Source organism: Pelodiscus sinensis, chromosome 2 (genome assembly GCF_049634645.1).
Source record: "Pelodiscus sinensis isolate JC-2024 chromosome 2, ASM4963464v1, whole genome shotgun sequence".
Classification (NCBI taxonomy): domain Eukaryota; kingdom Metazoa; phylum Chordata; order Testudines; family Trionychidae; genus Pelodiscus; species Pelodiscus sinensis.
Genome location: NC_134712.1, coordinates 91,731,590 through 91,751,349, shown reverse-complemented (window position 1 = coordinate 91,751,349; position 19,760 = coordinate 91,731,590). Strand labels below are relative to the sequence as shown.

Sequence of the window (19,760 nt, the reverse complement as noted above, 5' to 3'; positions counted from 1 at the left end):
CTAGAGCTCTTCTGGCTATCTCATTATTTTTCTTCTTGCTGTTCCTAGCTCCTTCTGCTCAGATACACGCGCCCTCCACCAAAGAATATTCACTCTATTACATTTGCATGTAGTTTTCAGTTAAACCCCTTCCCCACATAGCTCAGCTTCTACCCAGACTTGAAGGTGGTCTGTTGTGGTTTTTGGGTTTTTTTGGTGTGTGTGTGTGTGTGTGTGTGTGTGTGTGTGTGTGTGTGTGTGTGTGTGTGAGGGGTGGATCCTATTGTTTCAGCTATTTGCTTCTAAAAGAAGCTTAACTGCTTCTTAGAATTATCTTGAAAGAAGGATCTATTAAGCTTACCAACTTTAATGAACCTCCTTCATCATAACAGTACAAAAAACTTGACTCAGCTCTGTTGTCAATTATAGAGTTACAAAACATGAACAAAAAAATCCAGCACTCTAAAATCTAAGTTTAGTCTATTCAAAAAAGCAATGTGAAATTCCTTACTTTAAACAATGGACACATTTATTATTCAGATTTCACATTACCCATAATTTTTTGCAGCTTACATCTTACTTGCGTGCTTGACCTTTTAAGGGAAAACTTCTTTTTTGTAAAAACAAAATGAAATTATATGTGATCAAGGGCATGCTTCTTAATAAACCAGTAGGGAAGGCATTTGAAATGAAATGTGGTTATGTACTGAAATATCTAAGAAATAGAAGTGTCGACAAGTTTTTATGCACTGTTCTAATGCCTGTTTTACCCTTTTCGGGTGGTTTTCATCATTTATGCATAAAGTACATAGTTTGTCTCTTACCATTTTAATTAAACTTTAATTCTATTTTCATTTTTATGGAAGTTGAAGTTACTGAAGAGGAAGGAGCTATATAGAAGATTCTAGTATTCCACTGTTCTGTCATATGGATACCCATTTGAAAAGCCATATCACAGAACTACATTTTTCAAATTAACAAAAAATAGAAGCAACTATGCTACGATCCAACACCAGGTAAGTGGTACACTTCTGAGCCACCAAAACTATGGTGAGAACACTGACAAGATAATTTTTGCCTTTTTTGCTATTTGTGTGGATTGCCAGAAACACAGTTGTAGTGTAACAGTCTTGGGGTTAATTAAAGAACAAATCTGTGAATGACAAAGTTTAATAAAACAAACTGCAGAGCATCTCTGGTGGACTGCTGCACAAGCCCATGTCATGTTCCCAAGTCCTGCTTTCAGGGCACATCTCCAAATCCCTATGTTCATAATATTGTCCCTTATGAGGGAACATCTCTAAATTATAATTGTCTACAAATATAGCTCGAGAGTTGGTTCCATTTTTACTGGGGTACTGGAGGGCATAATTTAGCTAATGCCATGTCTAATATCAGTTTAAAACCAGACATCTCTTCCAGGGGAGTCTGTGTTCCTGGAGTAACAGGTCCCTTCCATTTGTTTGATATAATCTTTGTTTTTCAATCAAACTTCATGATAAGATTCAAGTTTTCTAGCTTTAAAAAGGTTAAGTAATTAATAGAATACACACTTAATCATTTATCATCCCATCAATAGTTTTCTTAGAAAATTGTCCGATAACCATCTACCTCTTCTTTTATGGACGTCTAACTATCTATACAGATTCTGGTCCTGTTAACATTTTATAAATTATATATACATAGAATCATAATGGCGTTTTATGTTCTTCCAGCCTATGAGTTGAAATTCTTGGAGCAGGTCCTATCTGCTCTGGCTTACATGGAGGTTGGGACTAGTTATGGTTTCATGATTCAGAACTATCCACCCTTGGTGCATATTAGGGCTGCAAAGGAAAATCTTGAATTTATTCCACTGACATAAAAACCCTGGCTCTTTTTCTATTCTTCTCCTTAATGGTTGGGGAACAGTTCTCCCATCCATGAGAATCTTTGAGATTTTGGAAATATGTGCTCAATCACCATAAAAGTTAAAAAAAAAAAGCCCACCACTCAATATTTTGGAAATCTGGAAAACCACCAATAAAAGAAGATCAGGTAAAGCATTGTTTCAATCACTTTGAAATATGTTTTTTGACCTTTTTGTGCCATTCTGAGTAGTTTGAAAGATGTTATGACACTTTTTTATTTAAGTGGAAATTGTGTCAAAATAGATAATTTCTGATTTTTGGAAGGGGGGGAGGATGTATTGCTGACATTTCTTAACTAGGTCTATTTTTTCATAATAGATGTGCCCCTCCTTTTACCAAATGTGGAGGGGGACAGCTGGCTGGCCTTTTTCAGCTTGTTTGAAGCCTTTCCATCACTTTTGGAGAACGGCCTCAGTGGATTAGAGAATCCAGCCGTTTAAACTCCATGGCTACGTCTAGACTGGCATGATTTTCCACAAATGTTTTTAACGGAAAAGTTTTCCGTTAAAAGCATTTTCGGAAAAGAGCGTCTAGATTGGCAGGATGCTTTTCCGCAAAAGCACTTTTTACGGAAAAGTGTCCGTGGCCAATCTAGACACGCTTTTGCGCAAAAAAGCCCTGATCGCCATTTTCGTGATCGGGGCTTTTTTGCGGAAAAGAAATCTCTGCTGTCTACCCTGGCCCTTTTGAGCAAAAGTCTTTCGGAAAAAGACTTTTGCCCGAATGGGAGCAGCATAGTATTTCCGCAAAAAGCACTGATTTCTTACAGTAGGAAGTCAGTGATTTTGCAGAAATTCAAGCGGCCAGTGTAGACAGCTGGCAAGCTTTTCCACAAAAGTGGCTGATTTTCCAGAAAAACTGGTCCGTCTAGACACAACCCAGGGCTGTGTCTAGACTGGCAAGTTTTTCCACAGAAGCAGCTGCTTTTGAAGAAAAACTTGCCAGCTGTCTACACTGGTCGCTTTAATTTCCGCAAGAGCACTGACGATCTCATGTGAGAAATCAGTGCTTATTGCGGAAATACTATGCTGCTCCCATTAAAAGCATTTGCGGAAAATCATGCCAGTCTAGACGTAGCCCACGTTATTAACAACAGAAATAAAGCCACCTACCTACCTCACTATTTTTCAGGTAGCCAAATAGATAACTGTTTCTTCTAGGTAATCTGAGACATTTAAAGGTCCACTGTGCCAAAAAGAGATGGCAAAATCCAAGAAAGCATAATGCACTATAAACCCCAACTAAATAAGCCCATACAGTGCTTTGTCTTAACAGGTCTTTAAAAGCCTCTGAGGATGGAGATTCTACTGCCTCTCTAGGCGACCCATTCCGGTGCTTCACTACCTTCCTAGTGAAATAGTTTTTTCTACTTTCCAACTTAGACCATCCTTACTGCAACTTGAGACCACGGGTTCTTATTCTGTCATTGACCATCACTGAAAATACCTTAGCTCTATCTGTGGAGCCCCCTCTTTAGGTAGTTGAAAGCTGCTACCCTCATTGTTCTATAGCAGGGAGTCAAAAACTAGATGCAGTTCTCCAGATGTGGCCTCACTAGTGCCAAATTGAAGAGGATAAAAATTTTCCTCATTCTGCTGGCAATACTCCTACCAATATCTGTTAGCCTTCTTGGCAACAAGAGCACACTGACTCATATCCAGCTTCTCATCTACTGTAATCATCAGAACTGCTGCTTAGCCAGTTGGCCCCCAGCCTGTAGCAGTGCATGAAATTCTTCTGTCCTAAGTGCAGAACTCTGAACCTGTTGAAACTTATCAGATTTCACTTATCCCAATCCTCCAATTTATCTAGGTCACTCTAACTCCTATCCTTACCCACAAGCTTATCTATATCTCCTCCATCTTAGTGTCATCTGCAAACTTGCTGAAGGTGCTATCTACCCCATCATCCAGCCCGTGAATGAAATTGTGTGAAGCTGTAGACACAGAGCTTGGTACTTTCATTTTCACTTGTCCCAAGTCATACAACGCTAAACATTGCTTTAATTATCCTTCAAGTGGGTGTCAATTTATGGTAAGAAAAATTTCATCTGGAGATTAAATTTCATCTTGCTTAAAGAGAACACATGATTTTTTGCAGAGCTCTCCTGGGGTAAGATCATTCATGTAGTTCACTGCTTAAGTTATACTGTAAATTTGTGAAAACCCAAATGAATAGAAAATGAGATTCTATTGGCACTTTCATGAAAAATCTGAAGGAAATTAATAAAGCTCATAGAATAAGAGCAAAATCACATTCAGGTAAAAGAACCTGTGCTCATTTGCACAGTGACTTGTATGTTAGAAGCTTGGGTATGAACAGTCAGGCCTAGTGATAGAGCTGATGCTGGGAAACCAATCTAATCCCAGGAGCAGGTTTAGAATCAGGAACCAATAACTATGCCAGTAGTAAAAACTAGGACCAGGAGCCAATAACCAAGCCAAGGTTCCAAGATAGAATTGAGAACCAATAACCATGCTAAGGACCAGAATCAAGTATGAGTGTGAGAGAGCCCAAAACAGGAATGGAATGTGAGGGAGCAAGGCTGGGGAAAAAAGCCAAGAAGAGGACAAAAGTAAGGCTGGAGAAGCAGGAATAAGGAGGATTACAGATGGGGAAGGGAACACATTGAGCTGTCAGAGAGCTACTGCTGCTGCTGGGCTGAACACCAGCCAGCTGCCCTTCCTGATCAGTCAGGTGGGACCAGTCAATCAAGTAGCCTGCTGAAGACCAGCTGTTCTTTGTAGGTCATCAGGAGACTGCTACAGGGCCTAATCCCTGATCGTTGCAACACTACATCCAGCTCTGATTTGAAATGGATCAATATTTTTGAGCAAACTGAGAAGTAATGTCTACAAAGTTCACATAACAACTGGAAAAAAGGTACTGTTTGGAGTTTGCAAAGAGAATGGAGTATTAGGGTTGCTGAGTTTCCATTAAGATACAAAAATTTACCTTTGTTTTGCTTTTATAGTTATTTTTGCACTCTGGGGCTTTTTTCTACCTTGAATATTTTATGCATTTAATTTTGATAAATGGCTGTTGAATCTTTTACTGTACTGTTTATAGATCATAGCAGAAAAAGGAAAATAACGCTTTTTTCCCCTCTTCAATATAGAGTATAAGCAGCGCAAACTGACTGAGGAAACTGGGGGGGGAAATGACTGAGGTTCACAATACACTTTTCTATAAAGTTCTAAGTTCACAGGTTTATAAGTGGATACTGCAAGTAAAGGCATAGGAGTAAAAATAAAGGAAGAGATAGTCATAACTTGTATTATATAATTGACCATACTTGGAAAATTACCAAACAATGGACCCAAGTATGTTAGCATGGGAAAAACGAATTTTTACTTTAAAGCTCAAGAAAGAATCCTCTATAAAACATTGTGGTCAAGTTTCTGTATGAAAATAAGGTCTACTTGCTGCCACTCACAATGAGAATGAAACCTAAGTTTCTCAAGCATGCTTATCATAGAGGAATTGCAGAGAGTTGCTCAATATTTTGTATTTTAATATTTTTCCCTTGCTGACAAATGTCTTTTTTGAATGTTTTTACAAGACTTTTGTTTCAAAATTTTATTGACAAAACAAACATTTATTTCAGTTTCAAATTAAAAAATAATGCCTTCTTTTAATGACATTTTGAAAACGTATTGGTTTTTGTTTTTTCTGTTTTCTTCTTTTTCTCTCTCTCATGGTTGTAAGAGAATGAACAATGTTTTAAGGGGTCTTTTACTTTATTCTCTTCCAAACTTCTTCCACTTTGGAAAAGTTAGTGTCCAACTTATTTTCACTTTTTTCAGTTTTGTAACTTTTTTCAAAGGAAAGCAGTGAGAAAAGAAGAGAGAAATTCAAATAGATACCACTTTTATTGACAGGCAAAAGTAAAGTGTTTCTAGATGACAATCTTAATCTCTTCAGTTACTTCATATTTACACTTAACCCTGAAGTAACATTTCTACTATTAAATGCAGTGGTTTTAACAAATTAGACTGGGACTTGAGCTGCAATATAAGAATCTGGGTTTGGATTCTAAACAGTGTGGATTGGTTTGGAGCTAGTCACTCTAAAGGCTTTGAAGAGGGAAGGAATGGGTACTGAATATTTTGTCTCTTCCTCTTTCTTCACTTTTGTGGTCACCTGAACCTCTAGAGATTTAGAGAAATTAAGTATGACTTCAAATCCCAGTTTCATGTGGATATTCTAACATAGAAAAAAAGCAGTTGCAATAAAAATGGATTCACATTTAATCAGTTAGGAAAATTGAGTCATTTAAATAATAAAGAGATAGTTGTTTCTTTCCCTAGCAATGAGACACAAGAAGAAAATGAGGAATGTTTTGGCTGATAGTACTTTTTTTTTGTGGGGGGGGGGGGGGGGGAGGGGAAAGAGAGAATCCTTCCATTGGATATTTGTTTTAATACACTGGCCTCTCAAAACAATGGTCCGGAATTGTTAATTTAAAAAGTTGTACTTCACATTATTTAGCTTTCTTCAGAATAGACTACTGCTTCCTACTACAGAGACAATATTATGTAGGCCTTTATTTTGAAATCTTCAGAGCTGTGTGTGAAAACTAGAAAAGGAACAAGAGAGAGCGAGCAACCCCTAAAAGAAAACTGTAAAATTTTAATACAATATCTTATTGGGTTATAAATAAAATGTCCTTATCTATAAGTATCACAAGCATATGTCTAGTGAGACTTGCTTAATGGTCCCTGCTGGTTTATAATTTATACAGTCAGAAGTTAATGTAAGAAAGTGCCATAGTAGCACATTTTAGCAAGGAAAGGAGGAAAAGTTAAGATGCAAAATATGCATAATAGAGATTTTTTTCCCTACTGCCAGAAAATTTATATTCACAACTAAATTAGTTTCTAATAAATTATGCACTGCATTTTATGAAGTTAGTAAAAATGTGATGTATGCTGTTGTACATTTGTTACAAAGATCAATTGTTTTTTTAATAGATTACACAGACTGTTGTACTTTTGCTTCCTCTCAAAGATAATTTATTTTTCTCTTTAAAACCTGGTTTCCCCAACTATGACAATTTTATCTTCAGATAGTGATACAAAATACTCTTTATTTCTTTATATACTTGAAAATACTTACTAGCTAGCCAAATAAAAAAATCTCTCATGTATGTGCCACAAAAAATGTAGCCTGAACCTTCTTGAAATAGGGAAAAATACATATCTGGTCTCAGTTACTCAGAGTCACATGGTCCCCATTGACATAGTCTTTATGCTGTTTATAACAAGTCTGGACCACTTTCCCCCATCATTAAGGAGGGAAAAAATGGAAAAGGCTTTTATTATTGAAGGTCCATAAATGGGGAACACATGAAGCCCTTATAAAAAGGTTTGCTCCTTATGAAAGAGGTAGCTGTCGTAGGCTATGAACATGACTAAATCCATAGCATAGCTGATAACAGAAGTTACCAATTAGAGTTGCCAGTATTGGTTGGACATATCCCTGGAGTTGTCATCACATGCCATAATATTTAATTGAACATCAATCTCTAATTCCTGGAGACTCCAGGCCTATCCTGGATGATTAGCAAACCTAATTCTCCTCCCTGTGCATGATTTAGCCCTGCAGATCTGGACAACTGAGACTACATCTACTATTCACTCTCCCCCCTAGAGAGACACCATCTTTCATATGTTAAGATATACAGGAGGTGGGTAGGTGGATATGAGGCACATCTAGTTGAGAAATGAAAGTGTTAAAATGGTTTATTAATAGTGAGGGGTGGGGGTTCTGGTTAGGCACAGAAACTTGTTAGGAAGAAGTTGCTCTCCTAGCCCTATATGGTGGTAGTGTTGTGGTGTGTTAAGGCATCTAAGTGTGATTCTTGGAGCTCTGGCATTAGCTGCACAGAGGATGCAGCCTGCTGACTTAGCAGACCTCTCTGTTACCCAGAGAGAGACTACAAGCTTGGTGTGGTGGTGAAGGCACTTGAACAGTTTTATCATTGACACATTTTACTAATGCCTTGGCTCAGTGGCTACAGGTACACTAACACAGATATATCCACAACACGGTGAAGGCTCAGTTGTAAGTGTCCTGCCCCCTCAGTTGATATAAGGATGTCCCAACATACGCAACTTATATTTATCAGAAGTCATATTACACTCTAGATCAGGGGTGGGACCCCAGGATGGGGTGGCCAGCCTTGGGGAGCCTGTGCTGGCACTCTAGCCCCCCTGTTCCACCTTAGGCCTGGAACACACAATCTGTAGCCTGTGTCCACCTTAAGCTCTGGTATGTGAGGGGGAATTTTTTGTAGGTCAGCAGCCCCCGACCCAAAGCCTGCTCTAGAGGTAGGTTTATCCTTGTGCCTGCTAGTTAGAACAAAACATCCTCATTGATGGTCTTAATATTTCTTCCTTGTCTTACGAGAGGCATATGCATTTTTGTGCCATCTCTTAACAATGTGTTTCACATAGTCACTTGAAAAGACTAGTATTCTTGTATCCTCCTCTCTGGTCAAGAATGTGCTAACTGCGTTAACTGACACCTGATGTGTTGCTGTTTTGAAAGATCAGGCCTGCTTTTCTTTATACTATTAGTTATACTCCACCAAAGGCCTACCCTAGGAAATAGTTACTTGGAAACCAAGGGGTTAGCAGTGTGTGTATGTGTGCAAATGCTAGAAAGGTAGTTGTGTGTAGATGTGATGCTGCTCTACAAAGAGGACATTCCCTTTCAAAAGGGTCAGCTTGTCCTTAACACTGGCAAATGGGAATTCCTATAGCTGTTTTTTCTTCTCAGAAGAGAGAATCAAAATCTTTGAAGAATAAAAAGTCATTTGTTATGAGTGGATAAATATGGTCTTAAATTGTTTGAAATGCCCCTAGAAAATGTGTGTGTATGTGTGTGTGTGTATATATGTTAGCAAAAACATGTAGAATTTCGGAGCCTCAAGTGATTCGTTTTTTCAGGCAAAGTATTGTACGCTTATCTTCCCTTATAGGAATGGGAAATTAGTAGAGATTCTGGGGAACATGCAGCATTCTAGCAATAAGCTAAAGGTGTTGAAAACTATTCAGAATAAGTTATTTAAATACATGCCACAAGGGGGGGAGAAGGTGCCAATTCCAAGATTTCATTTAAAAAAGAAAATGAAAATACAGTCACATCCTGCAGCAGTCTTTATTGCCCAGAGGCATGATAAGGTAAATCTTCCATTGAAAACAGTTGAGGAAAGCCACTGTACCCATTCCCAAAATATAGTTCCTCAATCAATACCTCACCTCCAGAAGCCTCTGCCCAAGAGTGGGCATTACCTCGTGACCTGACCTCCATTATCTTCAGGCTATTTAGACCTAAGGGTTGAGCAAATCCCAAAGACTAGGTCTGTACTACAGAACCTAAATCAGCATAGTCCCATATTGTAGATGCAGCAGACAGATAGAAGCAAAAAGCAGAAGGCAGCACAGAAGTGAAAGGTGCCCATTCTTCTCTGGTCTTTTTCTAAAGTACTGCATGTCTGCTTTCTAGAACAAGAAATATGGATGCAAAATATTGAGTGTATAACAAAATTCCTTTGGTTAAAAGCAGTACTGAATCTGAGAGCATAATGTGGTAAAATCCCATTCCTTGGGAAAGTTAGTTATAAAGGAGATAACTGGTTTGTGAAAGCTACAAGATAATTTCAATACTGTCATGCTCTTTGGGTTGTCGGGAGACTTGCTACCCTCAAATGCTGCAGCTGATGGAAATTTTGATAATGCAATTCTGTAGGAAGTGAATCAAGTTGGGTATCATTAAAAAAGCCCCTTTTCTTCCATGAACACAACCTAGACAAATATGACAAACCTAGAAAAAATTATGTAGGTACATGTGGGAGAGAACCATTTTAAATCAACCTTTTTGAAAATCAACCTTTTTGAAAATTATTCTTTAACATAGAAATGATTTGCTTAAATAAAAGAAAGACATTAGTCTTTTGTAATCCAATGAAAATTAAATTTAACAGGTGGGACTGAAAACATTTATTCAACAATGTCATTATCGGCATAATCTTTTATGTAAGGCACCAGAGCTAGCCACATTGTCACGCTAATCCTTATCCATGCCGTACTCACATCATCAGGCTGCTGGCCTAACATTTGCAGGGTGGTGAACATGTGACCTGTTGATTCAGGAGTATATGGTATTTCACATGTAAATGGTGTGATCAGTACATCTTCTAAGAGCCGTCTATGCTGGTTAGGTGACGGCTGTTTTAGATGTGCTCTTCTTCATACTGCATCCATTCCATTGCCTCACAATTTGCCCTCATAATAGAAGGTACAAATGCACACCTTTTCTTCACTTGTTGGCTTCTTGAAAAATATCTACCAATATAGCTGTGATTGAAGTAATGGTAAATTTTCTCAATATTGTGGGTAAAACAAAAGAAAATTTGACTTTTTTTAGCATTGAACTTGCCTTGATCTTCTTAAAGTAAGCCCCACCAGTCACTGGAGATACAGTACCTTCATCTACACATGCTTTCAAGTCCATTCCCTTCCATATGGTAGGTAGCACAACTATTCATTCATATACTTTCAATCTAATTTTGTATGTTACCACTTCCCTTGAAAAACTATATTCCAAATCTAATAGTTCTCATTGCCAGGAACTTAGTTCTTATATGCACTTTATAGCCTTTTTCTTGACGTTTATTTCCCCCCTCATTCATATTGTTTTAAATTTAAATTTCCCTATGTTAGAGAGAGGGGGTCAGTGTTGAGGTACTAGCTCAGGCCCTAGGAGCCCCACAATTCTTTACTGCTCTGCTACAAACCTTCTGACTTTGGGCATGTGACTAAAAGGTCCAGTTTTTGCAAGATATTTAGGTACCTAAGATGGAGAGAGGTGACCAGTGGAATTTACAAAAGTATTAAAGTGAGTCAATGTCTAACTCTTACTGACTGTTCGTTACAGTGTGGTTGTAGCCATGTGGTCCCAGGACATTAGGTCAGAAGTTAAGCCAGTAAATTATCTCACATACCTTCTCTCTCTCATTGGTCACTTAGCTGATTGAAGATCCAAATGGGCACCTTTCTGCATCTTTATCTACATAAATATAATTTAAAATATGGTTCTTAGACTCTGTATCTCTGTTCTCCAACTGTAATATGGTGCTAATAATACTTCCCTACCTCACAAAGGTCTTAAGATACCACAGCAAAGGGGGGTCCTACAAATACCTTCAGGAGAGAGATTAAATCTCTTCCATTTCAGAAAATGACTATTTCCATTTTATGTTGGAATATTTTATTAAGTGAATTAAAATAAAGTATGTTTTCTAGTTTTAAAAGATGCTTGTCAAGCAAGGATACAACAAAGCAGGAGTGGTGGTGGTGGTTAGGGGACTGAGGGTCTGGCTCCCCCTTAACCTCCCCATGCTTGGCTCCTGACTAGAGTTAGTAATCTGGCCCAGCCAATTCAAACTTGGAGGGGCGGTCAGGCCAAATTGGAGTGGGTCCCCATGCTTGGCTCCATGTGCCAGGTTCTTCTAACTATCCACAATGAGAAGCAGAGCAAAGGGTACTGGGAATATCCAGTTCCCTTGACGGTGGGAGAAATGGAATTGGAGACAAGGGAGGAGAATGGAAGCCGAGACTCCTAGAAATGCCTGGTAGTGGCAATGGTGGGGGTGCTCTTCAGCCTGACTCCCTCTTGGTATGAGTTTGGCTGTGTGGTGTCCCTGCCATGAGATTGTGTGCAATGCAAGGGAGCTCAGAGCTGGCAGTGAGGTTGTGTGTGCGGGGGGGGGGGGGACTGTGGGGCAGCAGGAAGGAAGAGGGAGGGCACAAGTTGGGGTGCATGGGTAGTATGTGAAAGCTCAGGACTTGGCATATGGAGTGGAAGAGGGAGAGCATGGATCCAGATGCAGGGGCAGTGCTGAGGAGTGTATGGAGCTGGATACGGGGGAGAGTGCAGGGAAGAGAGCTGGGAGCAGGGTTGGTGAGGGGTAAGGGGGTCCTGGGTTTCCTCTTTAAGAAAATTCTGACTGCAGCCCGGCTAACAATCCTGTTGGGAATGAACTTAAGAGCTTGGTTTCCTATCTGCCTGTGTAGAGAAATTTTAATGCAAAGAGGCAGCTTGTGGAAAAAGTGGTATATAACTACAAGGTCTGGGCAATGGAGTATGGGTTTAGGGTCCCATTCTGGCATGTCTTTCAGTACACAAGAGACTGATGTTCCATAAGCATTATGTTCCTCCTGAGTTGAAGAGGAAAACACATGCTTCCTGAACTACACAAACTGAGCCTGGTTTTGTTCTTATTTACATGGATGTAAATGAGATCCATTGACAACTGTGAAACTACACCTGTGTGGAATTAATGCAAACAAGATCAGAATCAGGCCTTACGTTCAGATGGCAAAGTGTTCCACAAAAGAAGATATTTAAATAAAGATTTAAACCAGGGTGGGTAAAATATGGTCTGTGAGCTGGATTCAGTATGCCAAACCTTTGGATCCAGCCTGTCATGACCCTCTAGGCCACTGATGTTCCAACAACCTGCGGCAGCCCCACACATTGCTCAAAGTGGTCAGTCGTTGAGGTAAGCATGTCTCTGCACCCCAATACTAGTGCTCCATCCTACACACACACTCCATCCTATAACTTCCCTACCGCCTATTACAGTATTGTCTTCAAGTTGTCATTGTCAAGGCCAAGTCGAGTCTCAAGTCACTACATGTCAAGTCTCAAGTCCCTAAAGTCACTTTTGAGTCAAGTCCCAAGTCGAGTCTCAAGTCTTAATTTAAAAAATATCAAGTCACTTTTGTACAAGCCATCAATATAAGCATTTTCGGACAATTTTTTCACCAAGTCGATTTAACAAAATTAGCAAGTCTCAAGTCGAGTCACCTAGGCGACTTAAGTTGGACTCAAGTTCAAGTCGTGGGAATTGAGTCATCAACTCTGGTCTATTATTATAGTAGAAAAGTGCAGTTCATGATCACTTACCAAATTCTTACTGTTCCCTCCTCCTTTGAAAAAAAATTTTCACTCCTCGTTTAAACTGCAAATTGCTGCATATCAAATGAAGAAGAAAATGCAATGCTTGTAGACTTTTGTAATAACAAGGTACAGAAAAGATTGATTTTGTTTCAGATGTAATTATGAATTTTTACGTTAATATCCCTTGTCAGACCTTTCTGTAATTAAAACAATGTGCTATACTTTATTGGCTACGTCTAGACTGGCATGATTTTCTGCAAATGCTTTTAACGGAACAGTTTTCCGTTAAAAGCATTTGCGGAAAAGAGCGTCTAGATTGGCACGGATGCTTTTCCACAAAAGCACTTTTTCGCCATCGGGGCTTTTTTGCGCAAAACAAATCTGAGCTGTTTACACTGGCCCTTTTGTGCAAAAGCTTTTGCGTAAAAGGACTTTTGCCCGAACAGGAAAAGCTTAGTATTTCCGCAAGAAGCACTGATTTCAGACAGTAGGAAGTCAGTGTTCTTGCGGAAATTCAAGCGGCCAGTGTAGACAGCTGGCAAGTTTTTCCACAAAAGCAACTGCGGGGAAAAACTTGCCTGTCTAAACACAGCCTATTGTGTTTGAACTTGAGGTGAGAAAATAATTATAAGCGTGGTGGGCAAATGTATTGTTGGAATCTTCTAGGTCTTGATCAGTTGGATCCAGAATCTTCTCATTGAGATTTAGCTTAGTTTCATGAAATATTTTGTACACATATTCACAGGCTGTAGGCTCTTTGGGAGTCATTACAGTGGATGCTGGTTATAGATATATACATGACCTGATGTTTCTTTGGAACAGTGGGATGTTTTGCTGTCTCTCCAAATTCATATACATCCCTAATGTCACTATTTTCTGGACTGAAATATGCATAAAGAAAATCATAAGCACTTGAGAGATGTGCATAGGAAATTTAGCAGGTTGTGTCTCATCTGTGTGTCCCTATGGTGCTGATCTCTTTTAATGCTGCACATTTTCAGAGACTTCTGTGCTGGCAGAGGGTCATTATGTGTGGTTTAGTCTGACCTCCTGCATAGCATAACATTGCACAGATTCTTCTTTTGGTGAAGAGAAGAAGATTGACGTTTTTGTTCACCTGATTACATTAAAAAAAATCCAGCTAAAAAAAAATCCAGCTCAAAGGTGAAAACACCGTACTAGTAAGAAAGGGGCCATCTGCGAGCGCTGCAGGTGGAGGTGAGCACGTGTTCCTGGCTGATAGCCTGTGGGGCTCATAGCCTGTCTTACTGTGCCAGTGCTGGCTGGATGCAGTACAGGCATGTGCCGGTTCTGTGACATGTAGCCTCTGGGAGGGAAGGGAGCAGCAGAGGGTCTCTGCATGCTGCCTTGCCTATAGGCGCCACCTTCACAGCCATGGCTCCCATTCAGCCAGGAACATCATTAGTGTGTGGCAGGATAACTGACTAGGACTTTCCCAGCCCTGAGCCTCTCTCTGCTCTCCTCCACCAGTTCTCTGCTTTGATTCCTGCAACCCTCCACACCCCAAAACCCTGCCCCGGGCCTCCCAGTGCCTTCCCTGAGCCCCACAATGCAACATGACCGTACCTGTAAGAAATGTACATTATTTTTATCCCAGATCCAGCTATTTATTTATTCCCACAAGCAACCCAGACAGTCACTGTAAATACAAACATAAACCCAGTCAGATTAAACTGCTGTAGAACCCCAGCCCACAGTGTAGCTGCCTTCATTTATGTATGTTCTGTTAAATGTTCTGTGCAGATGTCTACACAAACCTAAATGCACCCTGTCAGGTGAAGGGTCTACATTCACAGAAGAATAAATCCAGCTTATAATTATAGTAACGAGTTGAACATCTCTAGTCCGGCACACTCTCGGGACCTGACCAGTGTCAAACCAGAGAATTTGTCGAACCATGGGAGGTCAGTATTATCTAGCAGCATTACCATTACCCATGCTTACTGGGCTCTTAGAAGATATTTAGGGGTAAATTAGAGCTACATAAGAGCACAGAACATGAAGAGCCAGGGCTTGTGACTGTAAACAAACTTTATAGGAGACTTGGCCACCCCATATAGGTGGATATCAAGTTAGCTAAAATCATGCTGGACCATGGATTGTTGCCAGCCGAAAGAATACCTGACTACAAAGGTTCAACCTGTATATAGGTTGGTACTCCCTTGTCCGTCACCCTTGGGGACCTGGTCAGTCCTAAATCAGGAAATTTGCAGGACCAGGGAAGGTTACCTGCCACAGTTCCTAGCCCTCGACCCTCAGTGCTGCCAGCTCCAGGGGCACCTTTACTACTTACAGTCCCCTCCAGCCCTTTTGCTGCTGCCCTGGCTGGAGGCTGCTAGCGGGCTCCAACAGCCCTTGCTGCCACTGGACCCTTTCCACTCCTAAACCAACCCAATAGTTTCTGCTTTTTCCCAGTTTCTCTGAAAAGTGGTGACTGTTCAAGTTAAACATAGAAATGAGAGTTCTGTATTGCTAACTCTGGTGGCAAATACTGAAAAGAACAGTCTGAAAAGTACATATTATTTTGAGCCAAGCTTGCAGAGGGGTATTTAATCTCATTTTCCACTTTAGCAGTTGCCATTAGTACTTTACACACACGCCACTACAACATAGTTTTGGAAATACAGCCTGCTTATAAAGCTGCAGTCAGAATAACAAATAAAACCTCCTTTATTTCAAATTCAAGCAGGAGTTTCTTTCTCAGGTAGCTGTAGCATCAGGATCAGCAACAATAATCTTATTTCAGGGAAAAGCAAATGGCTTTTTACTCAGGGTAAATGTCAGGGTTACTGTGCATATATATTTTTTGGCAGCAGTCTGTTCTCATAATTTACAATACTGTTTGCCATACTAAGCATATGGTCAGAAGAGACACATGTAGGGTAGCAACCTAAATATTTTTCATGTGCTTTGGTGAGTTGTGGGGGATGAGAAAACAGAGGAGTATTTCTGGTCACACTTTAAATAATGTGGTGTTACAATCATATAATTACTATGCAATCTACAAATACTAAATTGTAGTAATAACTTTATGGATACCAGATGAGACTGTCAGTGAGCATGAATTATTGTACCCTGAATTATAAGCCTTTCCTGATAAACGAATGGGTTTTGATTAATGAGGTGTGTGTGAATTACAGTAGGAAGAAGACAATGGCCTTAGATACTATACCTATAATACACTTGAAAGATGAAAGACCGAGGCTTCAATCACCTTACATCTTATCTCCAAGGAAATGGTAAGTTTGTGGGAACTAGAGACCAAAAACACTAGACATGTTTTAAAAGGGCTTTTGATAGGGTAGATCAACTCTGCACCACCCTGGAAATGGTAAAAGATATGCTGTGGGGTGGATTAGCCCCACACCTGCAAGTCATCTAAGGCGTGGAGGAAGAGTTTAACAGGTTGTTAAAGGACACTAAAGTCCAAGGAAATACCACAGATAAGGACACTGGAAAAATATATAAGAAATGCTGGCAATTAAGCAGACAAAATGTAGCCCAACACAATAAACTCCTTCATGCTTTTAGGATCAAAATGTGAGTGAAAGAGTTTAAAGGGGGGGGGGGGAGGAACACTAGAAGAGATTAAAATCTATAATTGTAGGGTAGTAAATGATACCTGGAAAGTTGTCTCTGGATATGGGTTTAAAATCCACTATACATTTGAGAGTTTGCGCATCTGTCTGTGTATCCATCTGTCAGTCTGAGAGTCCATTTATTCAAGTATTCCTCCTAAACAGTAAGAGCTAGTACACCAAATTTGTACTGCAGCTTTCTTTTATCCTAATTTAAAGCAAGGTCAGGGATTGGTTGTGTCAGGACAGTGAGATGTGCTTCAAATTCTATTATTTGCTATCAAGTGGGAAAGGTGGGATGTAATCGCAGGGACAGTTTTCAGGGCTACGGAAGGGGCAGGGGGAAGAGGTCTCCGTGCATATACCCACTATCTTTCCCAGCATTACCTGCCAACCTGTGTGCTCTGCCCATGATGTATCTCCTGGCCCCACCTGCCACCCCCTTTGTGATTTTAAAGCCCCATAAGGAGCTCCTGCTGCCACCACTGGCAGCACAGCAGGGCTAGAGCAGCTTCTGGTTGCTCTTTCCATGCCATTGCCAGTACATCCCTATGGCCTGAGGGAGGTGTATGCAGAGCTGTCCCATCATAGGACAGTTTAGGGAAGGGACCTGCAGCAGCCGTCCCAACCATCCCGTGGAAAGAACAGTCCCCCATACTCAGGGCAGTCCCCCCCACACACTTTACCACAGCTCCTGCCACTGGAGCACAGCAACTGTGCTGGCCTGGGAACGTGAGGGGAGAGTGGAAGAGAGGCTTCAGCATCACTTCACTTCCCCAAGGCTCCTGCTGCCATGGTGAGTGCAGATTTGCCTGACGTCTGCTGCAGTAATCCCAAGGCTGTATCCCACAGGAGAGGGGGTTTTCAGGAAGGCGTGCAATGGGGGAAGAGGTTGGAGCAGGGGTAGGAAGAGGTGGGGCTGATGCAGAGCAGGGACAGGACATGGGAGGGTGGAGAGGTCTGGGCATGGACACTTCAGGGCCTCATGGTGCACAGGCCAGATTGTGGAACTTCTTGGGCCATAGATGGCCTGTAACCTATGGGCCATGAGTTTGGGACCCCTGCCCTAGCCTCTATGAAGATTGTTTGCTCTACTGTGCAGTGGCATAGTCTTGAATTGGAGGACAGTCTGGGAAGGAGATCAAGCAGTGATCTGGAGAGACTTTGAGATCGCATGTAAGGGGTTCCCCATCCAGAATCTGGTGTTCCGGCCATAGAGCCAAGTTAGAAAGGGAGATTGAGAGCTGAGTCACAGGGAGTGAGAAGGGCTGCAGCAAAAGCAAATGATGGAAGTGATATCAGACCCAGAAGGAACAACTCCCTGGGGGAGTCAGGAAGAGGTGCCTTAGCAGTGAGTGAACCCCATTATGTGCCATTTGGCACATAAGAGGTCAGAATTTCATTCTAGGAAGTAAAAACATGTATTAATATTTGATAGAGATTTGATGATTAATAAATGATTTATTCATTTGAATTGCTCATCTTTTTCCTGTAAATGAGTTGCGCACACATACAGATCAGGCTCCTTATTCTTTTAAAATTGAAATTACTCAAAATAATTACTGCAAGTAGATGGAAGTCTGCATCTTGTTTGTGAACAATCCACTGAAATATACAAAATTGTAAGTGTTTTAACTGAGCACATGAAATGTGTTTGTACCTCAGTGTGGTGAGTAATGGTTTAGAATCAAGTTGCCAGGGAAATAATTGATTATGGATTTTGAATTTGATTTCCCTGGAGTTTGCTTAATTTCAGATTTACCAGACATTCTTGCTATTAAATCTATTTCTTAGAATCATCACAGAAAGGAACACAGGCAACCAAACACACTTTCCTGAACATTTATTTTGCAACATACATCCAGATGGCTCACATCATGTAATATAGCTATTAATACTTAATTGAAATTATAGCTGTTGATGCTTTTGTTCAATTTATGGGCACAGTAGCTACTCTTTCGAAGTGGAATACAATTGGAGAGAAACTTAAAATATTAACTTGATCTCTCTTTGATGTGCAGCACTGGAGAAATCTCTGTTTACTTGCCATGAGACTCTATCAGAGAGGAAACAATTCATTCCAAGGACTTGGGGACAGTTCATACTACAGCAATTTGTGAAAAACATTGCCTCAAATTGAGCTTGCTACAAATGGTGAAAGAGGACGTGATTTTTGATTGTTGCAGCTGTGCATCATTACTGCAAGCTGAGAATCTGATATCTTCTAGGAAAGGTTTTGTTTCCATTAAGTTGCTAAAGGGAACTCCAAAAGGTTTTTTTAATCCATTGATGTATCTGTATTTTTATTCTGATTGTTGTGAGAGAGAGTTAAAACACTGTTTAGCATAAGCAGAAATCAAAAGATTCAAAAGTGAATGTCCAGTTTCTCTCTTCTGATCTATTTCTTTCTGTCCATTTAAATCCTGGGGAGGAAGGAGGGAGAGAGGGAAGGGAATGAAACTGTTTAGCATAAGCAGAAATCAAAAGATTCAAAAGTGAATGTCCAGTTTCTCTCTTCTGATCTATTTCTTTCTGTCCATTTAAATCCTGGGGAGGAAGGAGGGAGAGAGGGAAGGGAATGAAACGATTTCTATGGATTTTAATGTTTTAAAAGTATTTCACTTTATGCCAATAGCTGAAAAATCTACCAGGAACTGCAAAGTTTTTCTCTCTAAGGGCATGTCTACAGTAGGAAATTATTTCAAAATAACTGAATTCAAAATAGTAACTCCCGAAATAACAATTGAAATAGCGTGTACCCATTACAGGGAAGCCTTGAAATTAGTCTGAGGACATGCTACCTCAATTTAGAGCTTCAGGAAGCACTGAGGAGTAATAATTTCAAATTATTCTGGGGAGCAGTCATTTCAAAATAGCATTAGTGTGAATGCTCTGCTACTATTATGAAATAAGTGTTATTCCCAAAGTTAAAGCAAAAGTACAGATTTCGAAATAATGAGCTTGGTAGTGTGGACGCTCTGCTTATTTCGAATAAATAGGGGGTTATTTCCCATGTGTAGACCAGCACTTAGTGATGTTATTTGGTATAGCAGATTATTCATACACAACATAGAATAAAAAGTAATGAGAGCAGGCACTCTAAATTTGATATTGTCCATTAGAAAAGCATGTGAAAGAGGCAAATTGATTTCACTTCTTAGGACTACAATTTCAGCCTCAAACACTTATTAGCTACCTACCTTTTTGTTTGTTTGTTTGTTTTGCACATCACACATCTATGGGGGGGGGGGGGGGGTGTTCTCGAAGAAGAAATATTTAATACCCCAATTTTTATATATGC

The 19,760-nt window shown here is 40.1% G+C and overlaps 1 long non-coding RNA gene across 2 annotated transcripts in view; it reads left to right on the top strand.

Annotated features, from left to right (window-relative positions):
- Positions 1 to 4,385: 4,385 nt before the first annotated feature.
- The window catches only part of LOC106731633 (uncharacterized), a 187,981-nt gene continuing 172,606 nt past the window's right edge, over positions 4,386 to 19,760 (top strand). For both annotated transcript variants that reach the window (XR_012900974.1, XR_012900973.1), the window contains exon 1: positions 4,386 to 4,772. This is a non-coding gene — a long non-coding RNA (uncharacterized LOC106731633). The remainder of the gene's footprint in view (positions 4,773 to 19,760) is intronic.